At 37.3% G+C, this 26,782-nt stretch overlaps 1 protein-coding gene and 1 non-coding gene across 2 annotated transcripts in view; one reads left to right on the top strand and one right to left on the bottom strand.

The window, feature by feature from the left end:
* KCNH8 (potassium voltage-gated channel subfamily H member 8) overlaps positions 1 to 26,782 on the top strand; it is a 388,604-nt gene that overhangs the window by 32,278 nt on the left and 329,544 nt on the right. The gene's annotated exons all lie outside the window — the stretch shown is intronic.
* Positions 13,172 to 13,274, bottom strand: LOC144455241 (U6 spliceosomal RNA). Its single transcript, XR_013483959.1, has one exon. It is a non-coding gene; the product is annotated as a U6 spliceosomal RNA (small nuclear RNA).

The following is a 26,782-nucleotide window of genomic DNA, read 5'->3' as shown; positions in this document are numbered from 1 at the left end:
AATGGAAACCAAAGTCCCTTCCAACTCTGAAATTCTCTGATTCGGTCGAGGATTTTATAGATTTAAGTTGCTGGAGTTTATTTTGGTTTTGGTCTGATCCCATGACTTCATTAATTTAGGGAATTCCCAGGTCAGGAAACTGTCTTTACCAATGCAGATCTTCAAGTGCTCTACAACTCATAATCTTACATAGGGCAGTATGATGTAGGCTAGTGGTGCAAATCAAAATAGAAGTGGGAATGACTAAACTGTATGTAATGATCCCTGTGGACCATATCTTGACTTAGTTTTAAAATGTGGTATCACCTATGTTTAAATATTGTTCAATATTTCCCTGTTGTGTTTTAAGCTGGAGCAGGCCACACTTAGGAGTGTTGTGAGCCTATCTGGCCCACAGGCTACTTCTTACATGTTGTTGATCTAGTGGGTAGAATACTGGACTTGGAGTCCCAGAGACCTGGCCTCAAATCCCATCTGAAACACTTAACTAGCTGTGATTAACCTCTCTCATTCTGTTACCTCATCTGCTAAATTATGATCTCAATAGTCCCTTCTAGCTCTATATTTATGATCCTAATTAAGACAATTGCCTGAGTCCCTGAGTACTTTAGGGAACTTATCCTTGGTCACACAGTGTATGTCAGAGGCAGAATTCAATCCCAGGTCTTTCTGACTCCAAGGACAGCTCTCTATCCATTCCACCAAGGCTGCATCTCTTATGCTATTGCTTCTGTTTTCATTAACACATGCCTTTATCAGCTGGATTAATCCTTCTGCCTTTCTTCATTATTGGCTTCATTTGTGGAGAATGTTTTTTTTAACTGACATTGCATTCTCATCACTTTTTTGTAAATAAACATCTTACAAGCTATTATAGCTTTCAGCTAAATGTCTTTGCATTTCTCCCAAACATTCAAAAAGAGCCAACAGGGGTTGAACAATTGCATAACAGAAGTTTCCTCCACATATGCTTGAGTTATTCTCATGGCAGGGTATTGTTTAACAGCATTATTTATGCATTTATTTGCATATGCAGCATAGCAGATTTTCTTGGGTTCTCTAAAGAAAAAAAATAACCCTTCACATGGAAAGTTTTCTACCAGTCCTGACTGAACTCCTGGTTTTGAATTGTCTTGGCATTAATGTACCACCAAATTATGGGGTATGCTGTCCGTGCAGTAAACCTTCAAACATGCTACACTATCACTGGACCATTCAGAAAGCCTCTAAAACTTGGGAAAGCCTACCAGACAGAAGTAGAACACTACTAGTAAAACTTTCTGGTCTCCATAGTCATCTTCATGACATAAGAGGTGAACATTAGAGGAAGTATTACAGAAATGTTGGATATAAAAAATCTAAGTTTAAAGAACAAATCACGTGGTGGTTATTGGATTGACAAAATAATTCACTAAATACTCCCTTTAAATATTAGTCATTAAGTACTTAATGATAGGAGATGAAGTTTAGTGAGAAAATATGCAGTTGTACCTAGGTATTTCTTCTACTCTTCTACTTTAGAATATAACTTTTCACATTCTTTGATTATATAGTAATTTGTTACAAAAGTACAGAATTAGACAATCTACATATAGAAAAATTTCCAAGGCCATCAAATACAACCTGTACCTGAGCAAGCATTTATTAAGCACCGGTTATGTGCCAGGCACTGTGCTAAGCACCAACAGAACAAAAATTCTTTTCTATACAAGGTCCCCCAAAGTGATCATGCTGACTTCAGTTGAAGACCTCTCATTAGAAAGAAGCCGCTGCCTTCTGTGCTAGCTATCTCATTCCACTTTGGGAAAGTTCCAAGTTTAGGAAGAGTTTCTTTCATTTAGCCAATAATCTGCCTCTCTTCAACTTGCTACCATTGTTCTCAACTCTTCCCTCCTCTGTTTTGCAGAAAAATTCTAACCCTTCTTCTATGTGAATATACTTAGAGAGGTTCTGTGTTGCCCACGCCCTTGCCCAGTCTTCTCCAGACTAAATATCCCCAATTCTTTTGCTGTTCTTGATTTGGGTTTCTCTCCTTTCCAATCCATTTTACAAATAGCAAGTAAAACAAGAAAATCTTTCTAAACTATAAGCCTGACCACGTCATTTTCCTGCTTAAAAATCCTCAGTGGTTCCCTATTATCTGTAGGGTAAAAAAAAAAAAAGAATTCCTCAGGCTAATGTTTAAGAACATGCCACCATGTGGTTCCAACCTACTTTTCAGCCTAATTTCACATTATACTTCTTCATCTGAAAGGCAGCACCGCATCATAGCTAGGGAAATGGTTTCAAACCAGGAAAACCTGGATTAAAATTCTGCCTGTGACACATAATATCTATGGGACCCAGGGCTTTGCTTCTGAATTTCTAAAATTGACCACCCTGCACCCAGATGCCTTAGCACCTGGGGCCTCCTTACCCAAGAACATACATCAATTCCCTCACCATTATCTCCCTAGAACATCCCTCCACCTCATTCACTGGAACTGGAGGTCTGTGGTTGAAGCAGCTAATGAGATTATTAATTATATTTATTTTATATATCACTTTAAGGTTTGCAAAGCACTTTACATGTATTATTTAAGTATTTCATTTGGTCCGCAAATGAATGGGGATCTCATTCTCACAATGACCCTATGAGATAGATGCTATTATTAGCCACATTTTATGCAGATGAGGAAAACAAAGCTAAAAGAAGTTAAGAGACTGCTCAGTGTTGCCCAGCTATTAAGTGTCTGGGCTAGGAGATGGACTCATATCTTTCTGTGGTTCCAAGTCCAGTGTTCTACCCAATACAACACATAGGATGCTAGGGATTTGAATTTGGAGAAGAATTTAGGGTAGGAGTTTGAGTAGAGGAGTGTTGTAGGACAAGAGAATATCCTTAAAGGAATTATTTTCAATATTTTCTATCAGTTATCTCTTTTCAAAACCCTTGCCTGTGTGCATAATGGGACAGTATGCTGTAGTCTTTCATTTGGATGTAATTACTTCAAGTGTCTAAGAATGCAACATTTTCAATAAGGAATAGAAGAAATAGGAGTATTATCCATGTAACATGGGAGAAACATTGGAAATGTACCTCACAGGCAGTTTTGTAAAAAATGTTTTCACAGAACTTTTAGGCTAGATCTGTTTGAGAAATATGTTTTTGGTGTAGTTAATCCAATTCAGCAAAGCACCTATTATGGGCAAAACAGTGCATTCTGGGTGCTGAGTAAACAAAGACAAAAATTAGTAGTTCTCACCCTGCAGAAACTTACATCCTGAATTCTCTCTGTCCCTAAGTTCCCAACTCCTAAATGTGTAAAAGAATAGTTTGTTAAGAAAATGTAGTGCCCAAATCCCATTTCTCAAATAAGCACAAAAAATTGCTATTGTATTTATTTTTACGATGTCTTGAGCAACTTGAATGTAGTTTTCATCTTGTTTTCAGACTGAAACATTGATGGATATGGATTTTCTGGGAATTTGAAATCAATTTTATAGGATTAGAGGTGCCCTTTCCCAATCTCTCTCCCTTAAGTGAGAGCTAGCCCAGAGTGACATCCAAGTTCTGATTCTCCTAACACCTTTTGGAGAGTTTCCTCTGCAGAAACATAAAGGCATTTTCATCTACAAGTATCATTAACAAGAGGAAGAGCTTTAGTCTGAAGCGTGAGGTGGTCCCCATCCAACATCTCTCCCTTATTACTTAACTGAAGAATTTATATTGGCATATTAATTCTCTTCCTCAAAGAAGTGGTTCTCATGATGGATCAGTCAATGAACAAATCTTTATTCCATGCTACCCTTTCTGGTCCTGTATTAAACAGTGGAGAGGAGTGAGTGGGAGAAATGTAACAAAAGCATGCAACATAATATCCTAAAAGTTTACAGTTTGGTTCATGCAAAAAGCCTTTTGCATGAGAAAAAAAACCGCTAAAGAATAATATGAACTCCAAGAGATATAATACAATTTGACAACAAATATGATAAGAATTTAAAGATGAAAACCATAAACATGATAGTGAAATAATGGAAGGAGGTCTTTAATAATTATGACATTGGAAAGAGTCAGACTGGTGTAGTTGCTAGAGAGAAGTCTTGGATTTAAGAAGACATGGCTACAAGTCCCACCTTTAACATATACTAGCTAAGCGATCAACTTTTCAGTGCCCTAAGCAACTTTCTAAAACTGTAAGTTTCAGAGCAGGTCCTGATCTGCATTACTAGAGAGAGTGTCCACACTGGAAGTCCTCTATGCCAATAAAATCAGAGGGCTACTTGCAAAATAATAGCAGTTCACATTTATATAGCCCTTTAAGGCTTGCACAGTGCCTTAGATGTATTATGGTATTTGATTCTCACAACAAGCTTAGCACAGTTCCTGCCTAGAATGTGGAACTTAATAAATGATTGTTGATAGCAATCTGAGGCAGATGCTATTATTATCCCCATTTCACAGATATGGAAATTGAGGGTGAGAAGTTAAGATAAATCATTTTAAGAAGTATTTGTCAAACTCCTACTATTTTCCAATCTTTCAGCCATTGTGCTAACCCTGGGAATACAAAAAAAGAGAAAATACAAAAAGAAAAAACAAAAAAACACCCCCCCCAGAAGATTCAGGAGATGAGGAGTGGAGGTTAAGAGATTTTCCCAGAACCACATGGTTGGTAAGTGGTTGAAGCAGGATTTGAAGCTCTCTTCCAGAATCTGAATCTACCATTCACTATGTCACATTGCCTCAAGGATTTTTACTAAGGACGGATAAATTGGGCTGGATACTAAAAAGATGGAAAGCATTTATTTAAGTAGGTAATGATGGGCATTCAGGGTAGAATAAAAGTATCCACAATAGTCCCAAATTGCAAATGAACTTGACATTTGGAAGATAATAAGAAAATAAGTCTATCTGGAACAGGAAGTCTATTTTGAAGAGAATTGTATGCTTGGTATCTACCTACAGACTTCCCTGGCTTCCTTTAAGTCCCATCTAAAATCCCTTTCCAAACCCCTCTTAATTCTAGTGTCTCCCTTCTCTTAATTATTTCCTATTTATCTTGAATATGGCTTGTCACCTACTGTGTGCCAGGCACTGTGCTAAGTGGTAAGGAATATAAAAAGAGGCAAAAGACGGTACATGTGTTGGAAAAGCTGAAAACTTACAGACCCCAAGCTCTGAAAACATTAGCATAAAAAACCTGGAGTGGGAAGGGGCCCTCCTCTCCCCTGGGACCAGAACCCAACCTTAACATAAAGTTAGAAGTCAAGAAATAGGCTGGGAAAATGAGCAAACAATAACAACAAAAGAACCTAACCATAGAAAGTTACTGTGGTGATAGGGAAGATCAAAATAAAACTTTGAAGAAGACAACAAAGTCAAAATTGCTACATCCAAAGCCTCAAAGAAAAATGTGAATTGAAAACAGGCCCAAAATAATTTTTGGAAGAGCTGAAAAATAATTTGAAAAACCAAATAAGAGACATAGAAGAAAAATGGGAAAAGAAATGAGAATGATGCAAGAAAATCATGAGAAGAAGAGTCAACAACTTGGTAAAGAAAGCACAAAAATACTGAAGAAGTAGCATCTTAAAAATGGGATAGGCCATTCCAAAGGCCTCATGATGGAAAATGCTATCCACATCCAAAGAAAGAACTATGGAGTTTGAATGCAGATTGAAGCTTACTATTTGCTATTTTTTTCTTCTGTTGTTTTTTGTTTACTCTTTCTGGTGGTTCCTCTTATTGGTTCTAATTCTTACCTATAAAATCACTATAGTGAAAATATGTTTAATAGGAATACATATATGTGTAGCCTATATCATATTGTGTGCTGTTTTGCGGAGGGAGGTGGGAAGGGAGAGGGAGAAAAATTTAAAACTCAAAAGCTTATAAAAGTGATTGTTGATAATTTAAAATAATTAAAATTTAAACAAAAAAAAATGGGATAAGCCAAATAATAAAAAGGAAGCACAAAAATCCACTGGAGATAAGAACTCCTTAAAAAGTAGAATTAACCAAATCAAAAGAGATATACATAAAATCACTGAAGAAAAGAACTTCTTAAAAAGCAAAATTGGCCAAATGAAAAAGGAGGTAAAGAAATTCACTAAAGAAAATAATTCCTTAAAAATTAGAATTGGGCAGCTATAAACTAATGACTACATGAGACATAAAGAAACAGCAAAACAAACTCAAAAGAGTGAAAATAGAAGAAAATAGAAAAAAATTCTCATTGAAAAAATCAGCTGATCTGGAAAATAAATTGAAGAGTGATAATTTAAGAATTATTGACTACCTAAAAGCCATGATCAAAAATAAAGAGTTTAGACATTATAGTTCAAGACATTATCAAGGGAAATTATTCCGGTATCCTAGAACCAGAAAGCAAAAATGGAACTTGAAAGCATCCACCAGTTACCATCTGAAAGATATCCCCAAATGAAAACTCCCAGTAATATTCTAACCAAATTTCAGAGCTCCTAGGTCAAGGAGAAAATATTGTAAGCAGCCAGAAAGAAACAATTTAAATATCATAGAGCCATAATCAGGCTTTAGCAGGTTCTACATTAAAGGATCAAAGGGTTTGGAATATGATATTCAGAAGGGCAAAGAAGCTAGGATTACAATCAAGACTCAACTACCCAGCAAAACTGAGTACAATCCTTTAGGGGAAAAATTGAAATTTAATGAAATAGAGGGCTTTCAAGCATTCCTGATGAAAAGACCACAGCTGAATAGAAAATTTGACTGCTATTCAAAATCTGTCTCCAGCCTACAATTCCAGTCTTATTAAGTATTAGTTTCCCTCCCATGTTCTATAATCTAACAAAAATTGACTTCTTGCTATTTCTCTCACATGATATTCAATGTACCATCTTTCTTTTTTCTCTTCTTTTTGGCGTTAGCATACAAGATGTATGGGATAATAGAGAGCCTTATATAAGGGGATACAGTTATGAGGTTTCAGTATCTATGTATGAGGTAATAAGTGTATGGCCTGGTAGAATATGAATGGTAGTGATTGCATGAATCTGATAGATTTTTGGAGGAATGATTAATGGGGCTTCATAACTCATGCTCAGGGAGCATCTTTTTAAAATCAAGTGCCATGAAGTGCTAAAATATGAAGTCTTTAACAACCAGAAGATCCTCAGCATAGTTAACAGACTCTGAAACTTTCAGTCCTGTTTCTGATATGCACTTTACGACCATCAATACTGTGTGATCATAAGTGGCTTCACATGCTTATACCAGGAACTCTGATCTGGCTGCTCTGAATCCTTTTAGTTTGATCACATGGTTCCTGAATAGTTTTACCCTCTGCTAGGATACCTGTCTTAAGCAGGTCACATGACATCTTTGAGCCTCAGTTTCCTCATCTGTAAAGTGTTTTGGATTCAATTAAATTTTAAAACTGAAAAGTAACCTTAGAGACCATATACTATCACTATGCGAAAGCTTAAGGAATGGGACACAGCAGATGTACATTTTGATAGGGGTTGAGGTGGAAGAGGGGCAGTTAGATGACACAACACATAGAGTGCCAGGCCTAGATTCAGGAAGACCTGAGTCAAATCTGGCCTCAGACACATGCTAGCTGTTTGACCCTGGGCAAGTCACTTAACTCTCTTTACCTCAGTTTCCCCATCTATAAAATGAGCTGGAGAAGGAAATGGTAAACCACTCTAGCATTTTTTGCCAAGAAAACTCCAAATGGGATTACAAAGAGTCAAACACAACTGAAACAACTGAATGCAACAATAACAACAAAAAGGTGGAAGAGAGAACAAATGTAAGCTATAGTGCCAGGAGGCAGTATTAGGGCACTGGGAGTCTAAGGACTATTTGGAAGGAGGAGGAAACACACTGTCATTTCATTTTATTTTAAAAATTCAACTCCAATACTACATTTTGTCTATGGGATCATGGTGCTAGAAGAGCGACCAATTTTAGTAGAGATGCAACCACTGACTCAGTTCTGTACACAAGGCTAAATGAAAGAAACTCCTTGAATTACAGTAAATCCATCCCTAGGTCTCTACTGTATTCCTTTTTTTAGTGTAAGTGAAGACTACACAACAGCTTAACGTTCCTTTTTTTCCATCATGGAGATGTAATAAATATAAGACATGAGAGCAGTAATAGTGCGCAGATTCTCAAATTTTCAGGGATTTTTCCAAAGTGTCATCTAGGAGGAAACATGGAAAAGAGTCTGTGGAATAAAGGAAAAAGGAAAGGGATTCTTTTATAGAGAATTCCATGAACCAGCTGCTTGTGAGAGTTATCCAGATTTGGGATGAAATGTAAATACTAACAGAGCCACAGTTAGCATGAGATAAAGGGGCCTCTGACCAGGGTGCTGATTTGAGTGTATTCACAGAAACTGATTTTTCCCCGTGGCTGGAACATGAAACTTTTTTTTTTTAATGGTCATAGTCTTACCCTTGTCTCACGGTCTTCTCACTGACACTGCTGCTTAGTTCAAATGGCATCCCCCAGATGATGCTCCCCTCCCAGACCCATCTTCCCCTTCAACCCCCATGGGAAAAGGGGGAGTCTTGGAACCCCCTTTCTGAGCATGAATACCCCATAATGAGATAAACTGTCCTTTGTGATCTCCAGATTCAATTGCTTGACCCCCAAGGGGAAAATATTATGGCTCTAAGTTCATCTCCTTAAAAGAAAAGTACAAACAAATACATGTACACAAATTATCAGTGTGACTTTAAAGAGATGAAACTGATTTCCAAAAGGCATAAAATAAAAGCATTTTCATTATTAACAAGCATACCACATCTATAACATATATGTTATATTATTTTGATTTAAAATATGGAAAGTATCCAAGAAGAACAGGGGAGCAATATAGGAAAGCATTTTCCCAGTAAATGAATTGCAAAGAAGCATATGAGCCAGGAGAATTGAATGATGATCCTAGGGCCAGCACAGACTAACTGGGCAGCCTGAGAAGAGGTTGCCTGGGGCTTCAGGGCACCAGGGGAACTAGGTCATTTCGAGAAAAAGAGTTGTGGTGAAACCTGAGGGCTTCAGACTCCACCCATTTGAAAATTGTAGTTGATTTGGTAATCAGCATTTAGTGGCACATTCAGTCCTAATTTCAAGCCACCTAAAGGTGTGATCTTGGAGTGGGAAAAGAGTGGAAGAACCATGTAGGTATTTTCTTCTTAATATATATATATTTTTAAAAATGTGTTAACCCAAAGCAAAGTTAAATTAATGATCTTAATAAACAATACCTCAAATATACTCTATATGTAAAAATGAGACAAAAATTCTCTTGGCAGGATTTTGTTTAAATTTGTTTTAAAATGCATTTTAATGGTGCAGTGAATAGATTGCTGGGCCTGGAGTCAGGAAGACCTGAGTTCAAATCTGGCCTCAGATACTTATTACCTGTGTGACCCTGGACAAGTCACTTCACCCTATTTGCCTCAGTTCTTCATCTGTAAAATGAACTGGAAAAGGAAATGGCAAACTGCTCTAGTATCTTTGTGAAGAAAACCTCAAAATGGGGTCACGAAGAGTCAGACATGACTAAATAATGATGAGAAATTTATTAATAACCAGTCAATAATTTCTAAAATAAATTAACAATACAGCCAAGTTTCTTTACACTTCCCAACACAAATGCAAGACATCACAGGGATATGGACCCAAGGAAGAGAACTGCTTCCCACCTTGTGATTGGAGTCCAGCTCACAGGATGATAGATCAGGATAAGAAGCAGGGCATATGTATGATTTCTAGAGGAAAGCCATTCTGTTCCCTGGTCTTTTCTTTCAAATGAGTAAAATGTTTTATATTGCCATTGTGATCTATTTAAATTTATTAGACATATTTATTTTTAAGTTATTCTTATTATACATAGTTTCTTTTAAGGTTTTCTTTATATCTCTTCCATACTCTGCATGTCTTACAGTAAGCTTTGGTCAAAAGCACAAGGTCTGAATGATACTGAAACTTTAGAGGTCATCTACTTGTTGCTATTGTTATTCAGTTATTTTTCAACTTGTCTGACTCTTTGTGATCCCACTTGGGGTTTTCTTGGAAGAAAAACTGGAGTGGTTTGCCATTTTCCTTCTCCATCCCATTTTACAGATGAAGCAACTTGGATAAAAAAAAATGGTCATGCAGTAAATGTCTGAGGCCAGATTTGAACTTAGGAATATGAATCTTCCTGACTCTAGGCCCAGCATTTTATCCACTGTGCCACCTCTCTTCCCTCTTATGTTATGGATGAGGAAACAGAGACCCAGAGAAATCATTGTATCATACATTTAGAGGTGGAAGCGATCTGGTCCAAACCCCTCATTTTACAGATGAGGAAACGGAGACCTAAAGATATCATAGGATCATAAATTTAGAAGTGGAAGGGCTCTTAGAAACATACTAGTGCAACTTCCTCATTTTACAGATGAAGATACTGAGACCCAGAGATTAAGGTTTTTTTTTTTTATTCCATGTGTGGATTAAATATCAGATCCTAAGTCCTATGACTAAAATCCTAGTGTCCCTAACATCCATCTATTAAAGATATATCTTTCTTAATTGTTGGAAAAATCAACTGGAAGGAAGAATGATACATGTCAAGAACAGATGGAAAGAGCAAAGTCCCGTTGTAGATTAAGAAATAGTCCCATGTGCCTAGGTCAATGTATTTTTCTGGTATGATGAGACTCAGCTGCTAACCATATTAATATAGTAGAGATACTAGATGCCTGTCCTTTTTGTTATTGATGGACTTTATGTTCTGCCATCTAAAAAATGGCCTACTCTCTATCCTGGGAATGCTTCAGTGGAAGAAGAGAGGCAGGGGGAGCATTCTAAGCATATGAACAAACAGGAAGCACAAATATAAGTGTTCCCCCTTTGCTGTGCCTTTGCTGATTTGGGCTTCCTATACCTGGGGTGCTCTTCGTGCTTCTTTCATGTTGCATTTTTACACTACTCAAACACCACCTCCTCCACAAGTTTCTCCTCAATACCCTTGGTTGCTAAAAACTTTCTCTTTGCCACCATATCTTGTATCTCTCGGATTCATTTCTTGAGAGGCAGTATGCTTCGGTGCTTAGAAGACTGACCTTGGTATTAAGACATCTCTCTGTGACGTACCAGCTGTGTGATTCTAGGTACATCATTTAACCTCTTAGGCTACTGTCTAGGACTTTAAGTTAAACTGGGGCTGTTGATCTGTATGGTGGAGAGAGGTTCTATACTGGTGTTTCTTACATCAATGAAATTGCTCACCTGGCCTTCTACCTATCACCCATATATACTCAAGAATATAGATATGGAGCTAAAAGGGACCTTGCACATCATTTAGTCTAACTCCCTAATTTTACAGAGGAGACCCAGAGAGGAGAAGTCTCTTGCCTTTGACTAAATAAATAGTTTAGTGGTAAAGCCCAAATTCCAGCCTCAGTCCTCTGGGTCCTGCATAACTTTGCCACCAAAGTCATGTTTGTTTCTTAAGGTTTCTACTGGATCACATCCATGAGGGTTGTGTAGATGTAAATAAAGTTCAGGACTTGGTAGCTAGGAAGAACTAGGTTCATATAAACAGGTTTATATGAACATTAATGTTTATTTTTTTCTAATGGAGTAAAAATGGAAGAAAGAAAAATAGATTTTTTTGGTAAAAATACAACTTGGGGTGCTACCAATATGAAACGTGGCACGTGCTTTAAGATGAGGTCTTAACTGCTTACTTTGTCACAAGAGACTTCTCAGGAAGTGGGAGTAATTTTCAAATATCTCTAACTTATAAACAAAACACATCAATAAGACTGAAAAAAAAATCCCAATGGCAGTATCTGACAGTGCATGCTATATATGACACCTATATTCCACCACCTTTTGATTGAGAGAAAAAAAATGCCTTTTATCACTAGTTCTCTGGAAATGAGACTGTTCATTGCATGCAATTCCAAGATGTTTATGCCTGGGTAGTAAGTACTATGTACCTTTTTATTGTGATTTAGAACTTCTAATTAAAAAAAAATTGACCACTTAATTTCAGCTCCTAATTCCATTAGGATTTATTTTTTTTATATGCATTACCTAGCAGTTGAATAGAGTCCAATTGTAACATGTATCATTTTTATGTGTTTGTCTTTTTATTTTAGTCATATACTAGCTAGATGTTACAGTAATTCTGTTCTTTAGTATTCAAGTGGGCAAATGGCCTCTTTGTTGTGGACCCTTATGTGCAGCATTCAAAGACAGGAGCTATCTCACAGTACTGGCTTTTTCACGTTGTAAAAGCCTAGAAAGCTTTCTTCTATAATGAGACATTTCTATTCTTTTGAATCAATCTAAGGCAACATGATATATTCTTAACACTTCAAATATAATCATCTTTGTTCACATCACATATATTCAGTTCAGAATAAAATAATAATATGAATGAGCTGTCTAAAAGTTTTCTTTCAATGGGTTAGAAAGATTATTTTTGCTCTTTCTTTTTAGTTAATATATTAGACTGAAGATTTCTTTAGGATGAGAAAGTAGTATTTATTTGCAAGATAATATGCAATTTAATTTTACAGCTGTTTAAAATCATATAAAATGAAGGAGACAACTATTGGTTACATATAAATAAAACTAAACATCAGGGAAAATTTTGTGTTACAGAAAGATATCTTTTAGAAATTGGATTCAATTGGCTGATATCTTATACTGGATGCTGTTTGGTAACTCCTAAGGAATATCTGTTGAGAGTAATGCCAAAGGCAGAGGAAGTTTTAATATGAAATGAACATAATATTCATGATTTTTGATTCCATGTTGTACAATAATGTCAGAATCGTTTAAAGTCCTTGGAATTGGGATGTGTCCAGGAAGAAAGTGGACAGAGGATGAGGAAGTTTATATATGAGAAAGTCATTTGGACTTCATTTAACTCTATGAATTTGGTGTAAAACAATTAGCTCTCCTCTTTCACAAATTCAGCACCATTTATTTTATATATGTGTGAGTGTGTGTGTATATATTTGTTACTCTGAACTTGTCACACACCAGAAAATGAGGATATCCATACACGAAAAAGAACAGAAAAAGAAGTAGATTGTACACGAAACCATGAATCTCCACTAAAACCAGCTTGTTTTTTAGATAGAAAATACATTCTGCTTGTTAATACCAAAGCTGTCCTGCTTGCTTGCGAAAAATATGGAACACTTCATGAATTTGAATGTCATCCTTGTGCAGGGGCCATGCTAATCTTCTCTGTCTCATTCCAATTTTAGTATATGTGCTTCTGAAGCAAGCATTGAAGCTTTTTGTTGACCTTAGTATTTCTAAGACTCAGGAGGTAGAAAAATTGATGTTTTAATCAAGCAGCAGGTTAAAGCATCTACTATATGTTCAACTAGCCAAGTGCAGTGGAAAGTGAAGAATCTGGATTCTGAAAATCGAGGCTTCCATTCTGGATTTGCCACATATCTATAAGTCTCATCATCTCTCTGGGGTCTCAGTCTCTCCCTACGAAAAATGGGAGGACTGCACTAGTTGGACAGTAAGGTCCCTTCTAGCTTTGTGTCTGCATGTGTGTGTGTGTGTGTGTGTGTGTGTGTGTGTGTGTAAATAGTCCTCCTTGTGATGGTAAATGACTGAATCATAGAGCACCACAATTTCCCATGAATCAAAATTGGAAGTCACCCTAATGGTGAGATCTTTGGTAGCTATAAATCACCAACAGCAAAATATATGCAAGAAAGAGACTAAAAGATGAAGGAGATGTGTGACTAGGAAAAAAAAATGAGTTTGTCATGTAACAAGGAGAAAGGTCTGTGTTAGAGTATTAAGATATGTAAGGATCCCCAGCACAATGAGTGAGCCTTCTTTGAAAGACTCACTTAGTACAGCACAACATAGATAGTAATGTAATGTAATAATATAATATATGTAAATCACTTCACAAACATTAAAGGGCTATATAAATGCTATTATTATTATTACTTTTACATACTTTATTAGGATGATGTGCTGATATTTTCCTTTCTCTATCCTTTGAATACTTAATGGGACTTATATAAATTTTACTAATTTCAGGACTTTAGGAAACTTCCAGGGAAGGAAAGTCCCTCTGCCAATTCAGGTTGGCAGCTTTTCTAAAATGGATATCTTAGAGAGTAACCTAGAACAATTTCTGGCTATAGGGCCAGTTTTTATCTAGTAGGCTAATTTGTATCATCATCATCATCATCATCATCATCATCATCATTAGTATCACTGTCATTAATTATTAACTATGATTTCATCAACCTAGGAGACTCTTGAGGTAGAAACTACCTTCATCAGTGCAGATCAATACCTCATCCGTTGAATAGTGTTAATGAATTTCTTGGGGTATTGAGAAATTAAGTGATTAACCCAAGGTCATACAGCCAATCTGTGTCAGAAATGGGACTTGAACCTAGGTCTTCCTGACTCTATTCTCAGGACATATCTGCCACACCCTTATGCCTCTAGATGCAAAAGAAGCTTCAGAAAGGGAGAATTCCATGTGGGCTAGAATAGACAATGAAGGATGGAAGAGGTGGGCTTTGAAAAATTCAGTTCATGTTAGTACCTTTGAATGTTTTAATTCACATTAGTAGAAGTATCAGAGAGAATATAGTTTCTCTAAAACAGTAGTGACTGCATCTTCAGAGAAGGGGAAAGGACAATGATATTCATCCCACTTTGGATTCATAGCAAGATTAGAGATAGAGATATGGGGCTCAATAGCTCAACAGGGCCATGTGGTTAAGTTTGGGGTGGGTGACCACCACTTATTATTTTGAAATATAAGTTGTCATTCTTTGTCTTCTTAATGCCTGGCCCATACCAGGTTCTTAAGAAACACTTATGGATTGGACTTCCATAAAAAGGGGACAGTCCTTAGTCACATTCCTTTTCTTAAACTGATATCTTTTTTTCTTTTTTGAAATAGGTTTTCATTATATATAGTTGCTGAAACATTCCCCCCCCACCCCAAGATTGCTTTCATTAACCAAATCTTTTCCATCTTCCAATTGCAGAAGTTAGTTAATGCAAGTACATTAAGTAAATAGACATACTTTTGTTGTATATCTGTGATGGCTCTGTGTGTGTGTGTGTGTGTGTGTGTGTGTGTGTGTGTGTGTGTGTGTGTGAGAGAGAGAGAGAGAGAGAGAGAGATTGTGTTTCTCCCTATGTCTCACCACTCAATGCAACTGAGGCAGAGAAAGTTAATGGATCTAGAAAGAATTGTTTTAAATGAAACTAAAAATAAATGTTTTATACTTTAAAATCCAGTATAACATTATAACCAGAGTCATTTTAGAGTTGAGTAAATGGAAGTGGTGGTGGTGGTGGTGGTTATTAAATACTTACCCATCAAATTGGCTCTCACATTGTAAAATATTCAAACCAGTCATGTGGATCAGCTCATATCATATAAGAGATTTGAATTCACTTGCAGAAGTAAGCAAATTATTGGCTTCCCACATCTGGTCTGACTGTCTCACAGTGTAGGGTACTAGATCCTGAATATGAAAATCTTTTGGATGTAGGGTTATGTGATGTCAACACTAAATGAGGAATTGAAGAAGAGGGTGTGCTGACCTATTGTTATTTGTGGTGAGAGCAGATTATCCACTTAGATATGTTTCTGATAGATTGGGGCCCCCTCATCATACCATTCTTTGCTTAAAGAGCACTGGACTGGTGGTACCAAACGCATAGCCCCCACAACTTTCCCAATGAGATTAAAATCTAATTGGCAAAATATTTAACAAAATAAACAAAAATTCAACAAAACATAGATAATATTACAATTTAATAGTAAATCAATATGTGGCCACAGGGATAGTTATCTACAGATTAGTGTGCCCCCCATTTCTATTTGAATTTCACATCTCTGCCCTAGATTATGGCAAACTCCTAAACCCTTGGCTCCAATGATTTTTAAAGCTGTTGTATTGGTACCTACCACTTCCTTTTCTTCTACCTAGTACTCTGAACATAGCACAGGTATGGAGCAAATCCTCTGGCTTTAGAGACCAAAATAATACTTTGATTGGGAGGAGGGAGGGAAGCAAGCCAGTCCCTTAGGAAATATTTGAGTCAGAAGGGACATCAGGAACTATCTTGTCCAACTCATCCTGAAAAATATTCCCAAGGAGTTGCCATCCATCTTTTGCTTCTAGGTCTCAGGGGGGAGGAGGGGGATGGGAGGAGCAGCTAGGTGGTGCAGTGGATAGAGCGCTGGCCCTGAAGTCAGGAGGACCTGAGTTCAAATCCAGCCTCAGACCAAATAGTTGACACTTTCTAGCTGTGTGACCCTGGGCAAGTCACTTAACCCCAATTGCCTAAAAAAAAAAACCATAAAAAACTTTGCACATAAATAAAATCAGATTTAAATAAATGGATAAACATTAATTCATAAATGTATAAATATTAATTGATCATGGGTAAGCAGGGTCAATATAATAAAAATTAAAATTTTACCAAAACTAATCAATATTTTCAATGCCATCCCAATTAAATTACTAAAAATATATATGTTTTATTGAGCTAGAAAAAATAATAGCAAAATTCATTTGGAGGAACAAAAGGTCAGGAATATCACAGAAACTAATGGGAAAAAATATAAAGGAAGGAGGTTTAGCAGTACCAGATCCTAAACTATATTATAAAGCAGTAATTATCAAAACTGTCTGGTACTGGCTAATAAATAGAAAGGTAGAACAGTGGAACAGAGTAGATGTAAAATTTACAGCAGCAAATGGACATAGTAACCTAGTTTTTGACAAGTGTAAAGACTTAAGTTTTTGGGATAAGAATCTACTATTTCATAAAAGTTTTTGGGAAAGCTGGAAAGCAGTCTGGCAGAAATTGGGCAGAGACCAATATCTTACACCATTTACCAAGATAAGGTCAAAATGGATACATGGCCTAGATATAAAGGTGGATATTACAAGAAAATTTGAAGAACATGGAGCATATTACCTATCAGACTTATGGATAGATTAACAATTTATGAACAAACAAGAAACAGCGTTATGAGATGTTAAATGGATAATTTTATACATTAAATTAAAAAGGGTTTATACAAATAAGACAAATGTAGCCAAGATCAAATGGAAAGCAGAAAACTGGGGGGAAATTTGTACAAACAGTTATTCAGATCAAGGTCTCATATCTCAAATACATGAAGAATTTTGTCAAACTTTTAAGAATATGAGTCATTCCCAATTGATAAATGGTCAAAGGATATAAGCAGGCAGTTTTCCACTGAAATAACCAAAGTTATAATCACATGAAAAAATTCTCTAGATCATTATTGATTAGAGAAATGCAAATTAAAACAACCCTTCAGATATAATTTTACACCAATCAGACTGGCTAAAATGATGGAAGAGGAAAGTGACAAATTGTTGGAGGAGATGTGGCAAAATTGGGACCTTAATTCATTGTTGGTGGATCTGTGTGCTGATCCAACCATTTTGGAGAGAGATTTGGAATTATGCCCAAAGAGTGCTTAAACTGCCTATACCCTTTGACCCAGCAATACCACTATTAGGTCTATTTCCCAAGATGATTAGAAAAAAAGGAAAAGAAGCTGTGTGTTCCAAAATATTTATAGGGGCTCTCTTTTTGGTGCGAATAAATGGAAATTGCAGGGATATCCATCAATTGGGGAATGGCTAAACAAATTATGGTATATGTTCATGATGGAATATTACTCTGCTATAAGAAATAATGAGCTTGACAATTTTAGAAAAATATGGAGAGCTTTCCATAGAGCAAAATGAGCAGAACCAAGAGAATGATGTATGTAGTAATAGTAGTATTGTTTTAATAACAACTTTGAGTAACCAAGTCATTCTATTATAAATACCTAAATTAACCACTAAGATCCTATGTAGAAAGATGCTGTTTGCATCTGGAAAAAGAACTGATACACACACACACACACACACACACACACACATACAGAGAGAGAGAGAGAGAAAGAGAAAGAGAGAGAGAGAGGAGAGAGGAGAGATCTACACATACAGATTTTTGTCTAATGATAGCCATCTCGAAGTTTGTTAGGGGTTGGGGGAGAGGGAAACAAAAGAAACTTACATAACACCTTTATTGTATATTAGGAAGGAATAGTAAGTTGTACATAATGGAACTCCAATTTCAGGTGCAATCCTTTGTTTTTCTATTCCACTTTGTTATGGAAGTGCTTGTTTTATTTCTTAAGTTCAGAACAAATTTTTTTTTTTTAAAGAGGCAACCTGGTTTAATTGATATACAGTATGCTTTGGAATTAAGACTGACCTCTGACACATAATGTAAGTGCCACGGGCACCTTTCAAAGGTTACAAATTACAGAGAAACTATCAACCTGCATTGGCAAGGGGAATTCTTGACCTATAAGTCTCTTATGCCAGTAAAACCTTGGGTCCAGTCCCACCCTATCTCTCATTTCTTTCTGGGGAAATGATTAGCTAAAACTTTTCTAATTAGAGTATTGCTGAATATCAATTCAAAGGAAAGGGATTATTTCTCCCAAGAGGGTCCCAAATGCTTCACCATCCAGCTATTTTTATTCCTTCACTTCAATTTCCTTTCTTTCTACCTTATCTGAATTCTCCAAAGAAGAAATAGAAAGGGACCAAGCTTTTATTAAGCATCTACCATGTGCCAGGCACCATGTTAAGCCTTTTACAAATACTACCTCATTTGACCAGGAGGGGCAGTAGTACCCAAAAGCCCCAAAGCAAATGAGACACTTCCATACCAGGCTTCTTTGATGCCCAGTGATGCATGCCCTGATCATTGCATAGGCTTTGTAGGGAAATGTTGTCAGAACAGAAGAGTACACATTGAACAAAGCCCTCTTTCCTTTTAAAGTTTAAATCCTATGTGAAATGTCAGGATTAGAAGGCACATTATCTGGACAGAGGGAATTCATTTTCATACATTAGTCAGTGTCTTTTGTAGCAGATATGTGTGTGATGTTTGTGTGTGTATGTGTATTTTTGACATTTCTCTTTTCAAGAAAGTCTGTATGTTCCTGGAAGGAATGCTATTATCTACCAAGAAATAAGGCAAAAAACCAACCAAACAAACCAAAACTGTTCTTTTAACCTTTTAGCAGGTATATGAGGCTTTACTCATAGATACTTAAAGTATGAGTTTTTCTAAAGGGAGGAAAATTGCAGATCTTTGTAAGAATATGGACAAATGGGACCTTCTAGATTAAGGAACAAAAACATTCTTTGAAAAAACTGTCCATCTCCTCAGACTGCACTAAGAAATAATCAACAAGTGTTTATTAAGGGCCTACTATGTCCCAAAGACAATAAATGAAAAAATTTCCACTCACAGGGAACTTGCATTCTAAAGAAGGAAACAAGTACATATATGAGTATATGTAGAATAAACATAAAGAGGATAAATACAGTAAGACTTGGGCAAGGACCTCTTTCATCTACAAATGGGCCCCTCCAATGTTACAACATTTTAATAGGAATCAGCAGAGGACAAAATTGATGAGATTAGTGCTTGGGGCACAAATCTTTGTGTGAATCAGAACCTTCATTAACAGTTCTGGTCTGGGGCAAGAAAGGAAGTTTGATATGGCCCCTAGAGACCAGGATGCTCCCAGAAGCCATGAAATTGGGTCAAATAGTATAGGAACAGATCAGAAAGGTTTGTACTTCTGGTGTGGGAAATTCTAGGGATTCCTAGAACTAGCCTTGCCTTCACTATGGTTAAAAAACAAAGTTGAATCATCCATGATTAGGTGAAGTAATTCTAGAGGATTGACAGCCCATCCCCAAAATCTTCAACCTCTAGAAAGAGTTGGGAAGATATGCAGCAATGGGGGGGAAAGTCTTTATAAATTATTTATTTGGTATTTATTTTTCCCCAGTTATATATAAAACAATTTTCACAATTCATTTTTAAAACTTTGAGTTCCAAATTCTCTACCTTCTTCCCAACCCCCTCATTGAGAAGGCAAGCAATTTGATATGGGTTATACATGTGTAGTCATGCAAAACATTTCTATAATAGTCATGCTATGAAAGAAAACATAGATCCTCCCAAAAAAACACAAGAAAAATAGAACAAGTAAAAAAATATACTTCAATCTGTACTCAGACAACATCAGTTCTTTCTCTGGGGATGGATAGCACTTTTCATCATAAGTCCTTCCAAGTTGTCTTGGATCATTGTATTGCTAAGAATAGCCAAGTCATTCACAGCTGATCCTCTTACAACATTGCTGTTACTCTGTACACAGTACATCTCACTTTGCATCAACTCTGCAAGTCTATCCAGGTTTTTTCTGACAGCCTCCTGATTATCATTTCTTATAGCACAATAGTATTCCATCACAATCACATATCACAACTTGTTCAGCCATTCCCCAATTGATGGGTGTCCCCTCAAATTCAAATTCTTTACCACAAGAAAAGAGCTGTCATAAATAGTTTCCTACATATAGATCCTTTTCCTTTTTTATCTTTTTAGGGATATAGACCTAGTAGTGGTATTGTTAAGTCAAAGAGTATGCATGGTTTTATAGTCCTTTGGGCATAGTTCAAATTGCTCTATAGAATGGTTGAATCAGTTCACAACTTCACCAACATTGCATCAATGTCTTATTTTCCCACATCCTCTCCAACATTGGTCATTTTAATTTTCTGCGCTATTATCCAATCTAATAGGTATGAGGTAGTAACTCAGAATTTTTTAATTTGCATTTCTCCAATAGCGAGATAGAGCATTTTTTCATATGGCTATACATGGATTTGATTACTTCATCTAAAACCTGTTCCTATCTTTTGATATGAACATGTATGAACTGTTCATATCTTTTGATCACTTATTAATTGGAGAATGGCTCTTATTTTTATAAATTTGACTTACTTCTCTACACATTTGAAAAATGAGGCATTTATCAGAGAAACTTGCTTCAATTTTTTTCATAGTTACTCTTGCTAACTGTATAATTCCTCCATCCTATCCACTTCCCCAATATGGGGAGAGTCTTTAGAGGGGGAAAGGCAGCAGTTGACTCCCATGACCCAGGGATACAAGAACAAGCCTTAGATGTAGCTGACTGACTATGAAGATCTGACAAATTCAAATCAGATACTTATTAGCTATATACCTCCAAAAGTCACTTTACTTATCTCAGCCTCAGTTTCCTCATCTATAAAATGAGAAGAATGATAACACCTACCTCCCAGAGTTGTTCTGAACATTGTGTGTGTGTGTGTATGTGTGTGTGTGTATATATATACACATACTTAGAGATAGATAGATTAGATATAGACATGTATGTACATATACACACATCAATATATGTGTATATGTATATATGTATACATAAAGCCCTTTGCAAACCTTAAAATACTGTATAAACATATAAATTAGCATTATTATATATAGTGAGGAAGCATGACAGGGATAGAAATCTAGGCTGAAAGCCAATTAGTCCTGGATTAAAGCCCCAGCTGTGACACCTACTGGCTGTATGACCCCAGACAAATCATCTAACATCTCAATGCTTTAGGAAACTGTCTAAGACTGTAAGTTACAGGGAGGGTGTCAACCTGCACTAGGAGAGGGAATTTCTTCACCCAGGAGATCCTTCTACTAAAGAAATTCCAGGTCATGTCCCTATCAAAATCCCTCTGACCCTAGCGCTGTACTAGGTGCTAACAACAATAACAACAAAAAAAGAATTATATTCTGCTAATCCAGGGGTGGGGAACCTGCTGCCTTAAGGCCACACATGGCTTTCTAGGCCCTTAAGTTTGGCCTTTTGACTGAATCCAAATTTTATAGAGCAAATCCTTGTATTAAGGGGATTTGTGGTGTGCAGTTTGGGTTCAGTCAAAGGGACGAACTTAAGGAATTAGAAGGTTACGTGTGGCCTTAAGGACATAGGTTCCCCACCCCAGCACTCATCTATTCTACTGAGTAATCAGAAGACCTCTCTGTTGATTAAAGCCCACATGCTTTTTGTTGTTGCCTATGTTGTTGTTAATTGACTCCTATAATGCTCATATTTAATGCTCATTTTTAGTCATTTGACTTTGTTAACACCGTAGGAGCCTCAGAAAGCTAGATAGATGACTTATTTAGAACTCTCAGAAGATTCCCTTGCTCACAAGTGGGCAAGAATTTTTCTGCCCTTTGATTTAACCTGTGCTCCAAGTGCTCAACGAAGAGAGAATGGAAAGGAAGAAGCAGTGTGGTGACATCCTGATTGCCTCTTTTCTTGGTGTGGTGTGTGTGTGTGTGTGTGTGTGTGATTTACGCATCCTATGTCACTAGTGTAATTTCCTCGTTAGGTTATCATTGTCTGACTTTTCCTGTTTATCTTGTACCTTCATAGATCGTCCTTAAAGTCAGGCTATCTTATCATTGAAGGTACAAGAGGGAGAGGGAAAGTCAGGGAACAATAACCTGATAAAGTACATCTGACTTTAAGGACAATCTATGATATAACCCAAAGGCCACTGGGTACCTTTCTTTCTTTATCTTTATCATTACCTTCCTTTCTCTCTCTATCCTTGCCTTTATCATACTGGTAAAGCAGCACTGTAAAGTAGAAAGAACAACACTTCCTAAAGTACTTTCCCCCCGAGGTGCTCTTTAGATGACTTTCCCTTTCCATCTTGTGTCCTCAATGATAACGTAGCCTGACTTTCGGGATGATCCATGATATATCTCAGAGGCCAATGGGTGATTAGGCCTTGACTTTATCATGCTGGGAAAGCATCATAGTTCAATAGAAAGAACAATGAGAGTGGAGTCAGGAGACCTGGGTTCAAATCATGTTTCTACTACTTCTTGTGACCTTGATTGAGCAAGTCACTGAATTTCTCTGAACCTCCACTGCATCATCTGTGAAGTGCGGGGGGAGTGGACTAAACAACCTTTGATATCTGCTGTAGCTCTAAAATCTAGGATCCTGTATATGTGAATTGCAAATGGTCCCTAATGAGGGGGAATCCATTGCCTTCCAAGGCAGCCTATTTGGCTCTTGGTCAGCTCTATCCATTAAGAAGTTTTTCATTGTGCGTTTTTCCTTATAAAAAGTCCAGATTTATCTCGTTCCCTTTCTGCCTTTTGCTCCTGATTCTCTCCTCTAGGTTGTTGTGGTTGTTGTTATGGTTGTGGTTGTTGTTGTTGTTATCTGTCCCTTGTTCTCGAAGAGGACCAGTGACATCAGGAGGGTGATGTCTCGACTTGCAAGTGTATTTGGATATAAGTGAGGCAGAGCCATGCAAAGTCATCACAGAGCCTCACTCTCTCCTCCAGAGTCATCAGAGTCCAGTGGCAAGACGTAGGTCAGGACAACTGGCGATGACCCCAGATGCTGTGGGAGACCTTGGCCTTTTTAAGCTAGGGTCTTCCCCAGGTTTCGGTTTATCTGAGGCAACACCCATTCAGTGATTAAAGGTCAGGTAGGAATTGAGGCAAAAGGTGGGCTAGTTTGACATCCTAAAAGAATCACTCTGGAAAGGGAAGACTCTCAGAGTTTCTAGGCAGAACAGACACTATTGTTATTTACACTCATTCTGAGCCATGAAAATAAAACAACGAGCAAGTGAGGCTTGGGCTGGGGCCTATTAGTGGCCAATCAGTGAAAGCCAGAGTGATTTGGGTTTGAAGGCATAGTCAAGGATCACTGGGACAAATAGAAGAAAGTCTAATCCTTTTCTGCTTACTTCCAAATACTTGACCTCAGAAACCATGTTCCTCAGAGTCCTCACTTCTCTACACCAAACCGCCTCAGTTCCTTCAAAGGGTCTTCATATGACTATAAATTGCAGAGAAGGGGCCAACCTACATCTCCTCACCAGGGAATTTCTATGTCACGATAGTAGAGAAATTATAGGTCTAGTCCCATCTTTACTCCTATCCCTGTCCTTCACTTCACCATCCTGGTTACCCAGCTCTGGGTAACCACTGTCCAGATTATGTATGTCCTTTCTACTTTTCCAAGAATTGGACATAAGACTCTAGTTGTCACCATGTCATAGAAGAATACAGACTATTACCTCTTTATTCCCAAGATCAGATCAGATGTTTTGGCTGCCATATCACACTGCTGACTTATTGAGAGTCCAGTCCATTAAAGCCTCCAATTATTTTTTTTTTCAGACAAATTGACTTCAAAATGTCTCTCTCATCTTAAATTTCTGAAGTTGATTTCTGGAACCCATATAAGACCTTTATCTCATTTATCTCTATTGAATTTCAACTTATTAGATTTATCCTAATGCTCTACTCTGTTAGGATATTTTTTTTTTGGAACCTGATTCTGTCATCCAGTGCCATTTTTAGTTTATCATCCTTTGCAGATGTGATGTATATGCCATCTAAGCTTTTTTCCAAATCATTGATAAAAGAAAAATCCAACAGTACAGGATTAAGAACAATTACTTGGCACCCTTCACTGGGAACTTACTGCCTGGTTGACACTGAATCAGTCATCTAATCAAGAAGAATTTCTGAGGTGCCTACTATGTTCCAGAAATTTAATGACTATTCATTGAGGTTAGCTATCCAACTTGTACTGAATCTGTCTCATCTAGCAAGTAAACCCAAACATTTTTGCTTAAATGCCTATTGTTACTTGGGTTCTTGTAGCTCATTTATTTATAACTCCTGCTGACAATTCTCTGTCATGAACTGTGTGTGTTTGCTAAAGTTATCAGGAGAGTTTGGATTTCAAGGGGCCAGAAGAGCTGGTGTCTGAAACTTGAGATAATTGGACTGCCTGGGAATGAGGACAGCATCTTCCAATGAGCTTGTTCTGTTTTTCCCATGTGTTGACCTGAAGAGAAAGGTGATGATAACTTTAAAATGTCAGTAGTTTTGTCACTTTCCCACTGTGACCCAAGTATGTATTTTGGTTTTGTTTTTTATTTATCAAGCATTGCAGATTGAGCTGGAAATTCTCCTGGGGAGTTTCGTACAAACCATACTGATGTCTGAATCGCAAATGATTGAAATTTACTTTAGCCTATGGTCATGATTATTTTAGAAATTCTTGTATTTTCTTTTTAAAGACCTGAGATACTTGAGCTTCAACTCATCTTGGTTTCTGCTTTCTACTATCAATATCACTTACCCAAAGCCAGGAGCAATAACCCCAAACCCAGCTGCAATGTCACTATCCTGAGTGTGGCTACATTTTCTCAGGTCCTTATGAAGTAAAACAGTAACTCATTCAGTCATGTTTTAAGTAGCCTCAGAGTTGGATGGAATGATTTATTGGCCTTCCCAACAGAAGCCTCTGAGGCTGCATCATACAACTGGGAATTGAGAAATTAATAGGAACTGAGAATAATAAGCATGCTTACAACAAAGCATTTATGGGTTCAGAAATCCATTGTGTGGATAATATGAATGAGCAGTTGGGCTAATAAAGTCTGTCTTCGGTGACCCTGTTGGCACTGCTTGTCATTTACAAACAGCTTGAGTTCTCCCTTTGCTGTCAAATCATGGCCCCTTCACCATTCTGCTGGCACTCTCAGGTGACAGTATGTGGTACAGGGGGAAAAAAAGGAAAAAAGGAGATGGAATTAGGAAGACCAGCAAATGGTGGCATGTAATAAAGCGTGAAGCCAAGAAACAACATCCAGAATTGCCTTTCTCCACTGGACAGATGTTTCAACCTAAAGGACTGGTGGCTTTTGGGGCACCTTCTCCCCAAACAGTGCTAGAGAAACAGATTCCAATTCTCCAGTTCTCTGTTTTTCAGGGGTCCTTAGCAGTCACCACAAACTCTAGGATCATGACAGGGAGAGCTGGAAGGAACCTTGAATATTTTAATTTTAGAAATGAGTAAATGGAAACCCATAGAAATCAAAGGACTTGGGGATAGCTTCTAGATAGAGAATCAGAGAATTAAAGCCAGAGGAGACTCACCAACAGGTGAGGGAGTAAAGGTACAAAGGTCACACAGCTTGCCAAGGTCACACAGCTACTGAATGTCTGAGAAATGGAATTTGGGTCATTCTGATTCCCAGTTCAGAGCTCTTATTCGCTAGACCACCTAGCTTCTTCAAAGGTAGCAAATAGGACAGAATTTGAACTCAGATCCTCTTCCATCTTCATATGTAATTAGAACTCTTCCTCCTAATATACAGGGAAAATTTTTCAAGCCCATAACTTATTTTGTACTACTTATGTTTTGAATTATCTTTTTTATTTGACTCCTTGTTTATTTATAATACTTTTGCAAACCTCTCTCTGTCCTTCTCTGTCTGTGTGTCAGTGTCTCCCTGTCTGTCACTGTCTCTCTGCCATTTTGTCTTTCTGTCTGTCTCTCTGTCTCTGTCTCTCTGTTTCTTTCTGTCTCTCTGACTCTGTCTTTGTCTCCTTATAAATATATATACATATATAATCTCTCTCTCTCTCTCTCTCTCTCTCTCTCTCTCTCTCTCTCTCTCTCTCTCTCCCTCTCTCCCTCCCTCTCTTTCTCTCTCTCTCTTTCTCTCTCTGTTGGTTTCTCAGTCTCCGTCTCTGTATGTCTCTCTTTCCTGTGATTTAGTCATTTAATTGACATGGGGAATTTCAAGTGAGAAAACTTTCTTTTCCAGTGCAGATCATGAATTGTTCTGTGACTTCTCATCATCTTAGAACATGGCCAGGGACCCTGAGTTGTTACTTGCCCAGGTTCATACAACCATTATGAGTCAAAGGCAAGATTTGAGCTCAAGTGTTCCTGACTCAGAGGCCAGCTCTACCCACCACACCAACTTACCCCTTATTAATTAT

This window comes from Phascolarctos cinereus, unplaced genomic scaffold (genome assembly GCF_003287225.1).
Source record: "Phascolarctos cinereus isolate Bilbo 61053 unplaced genomic scaffold, phaCin_HiC Scaffold_1;HRSCAF=81, whole genome shotgun sequence".
Lineage (NCBI taxonomy): Eukaryota > Metazoa > Chordata > Mammalia > Diprotodontia > Phascolarctidae > Phascolarctos > Phascolarctos cinereus.
Note: the sequence above shows the minus strand (reverse complement) of the source record. Positions and strands in the feature narration are given on the sequence as shown.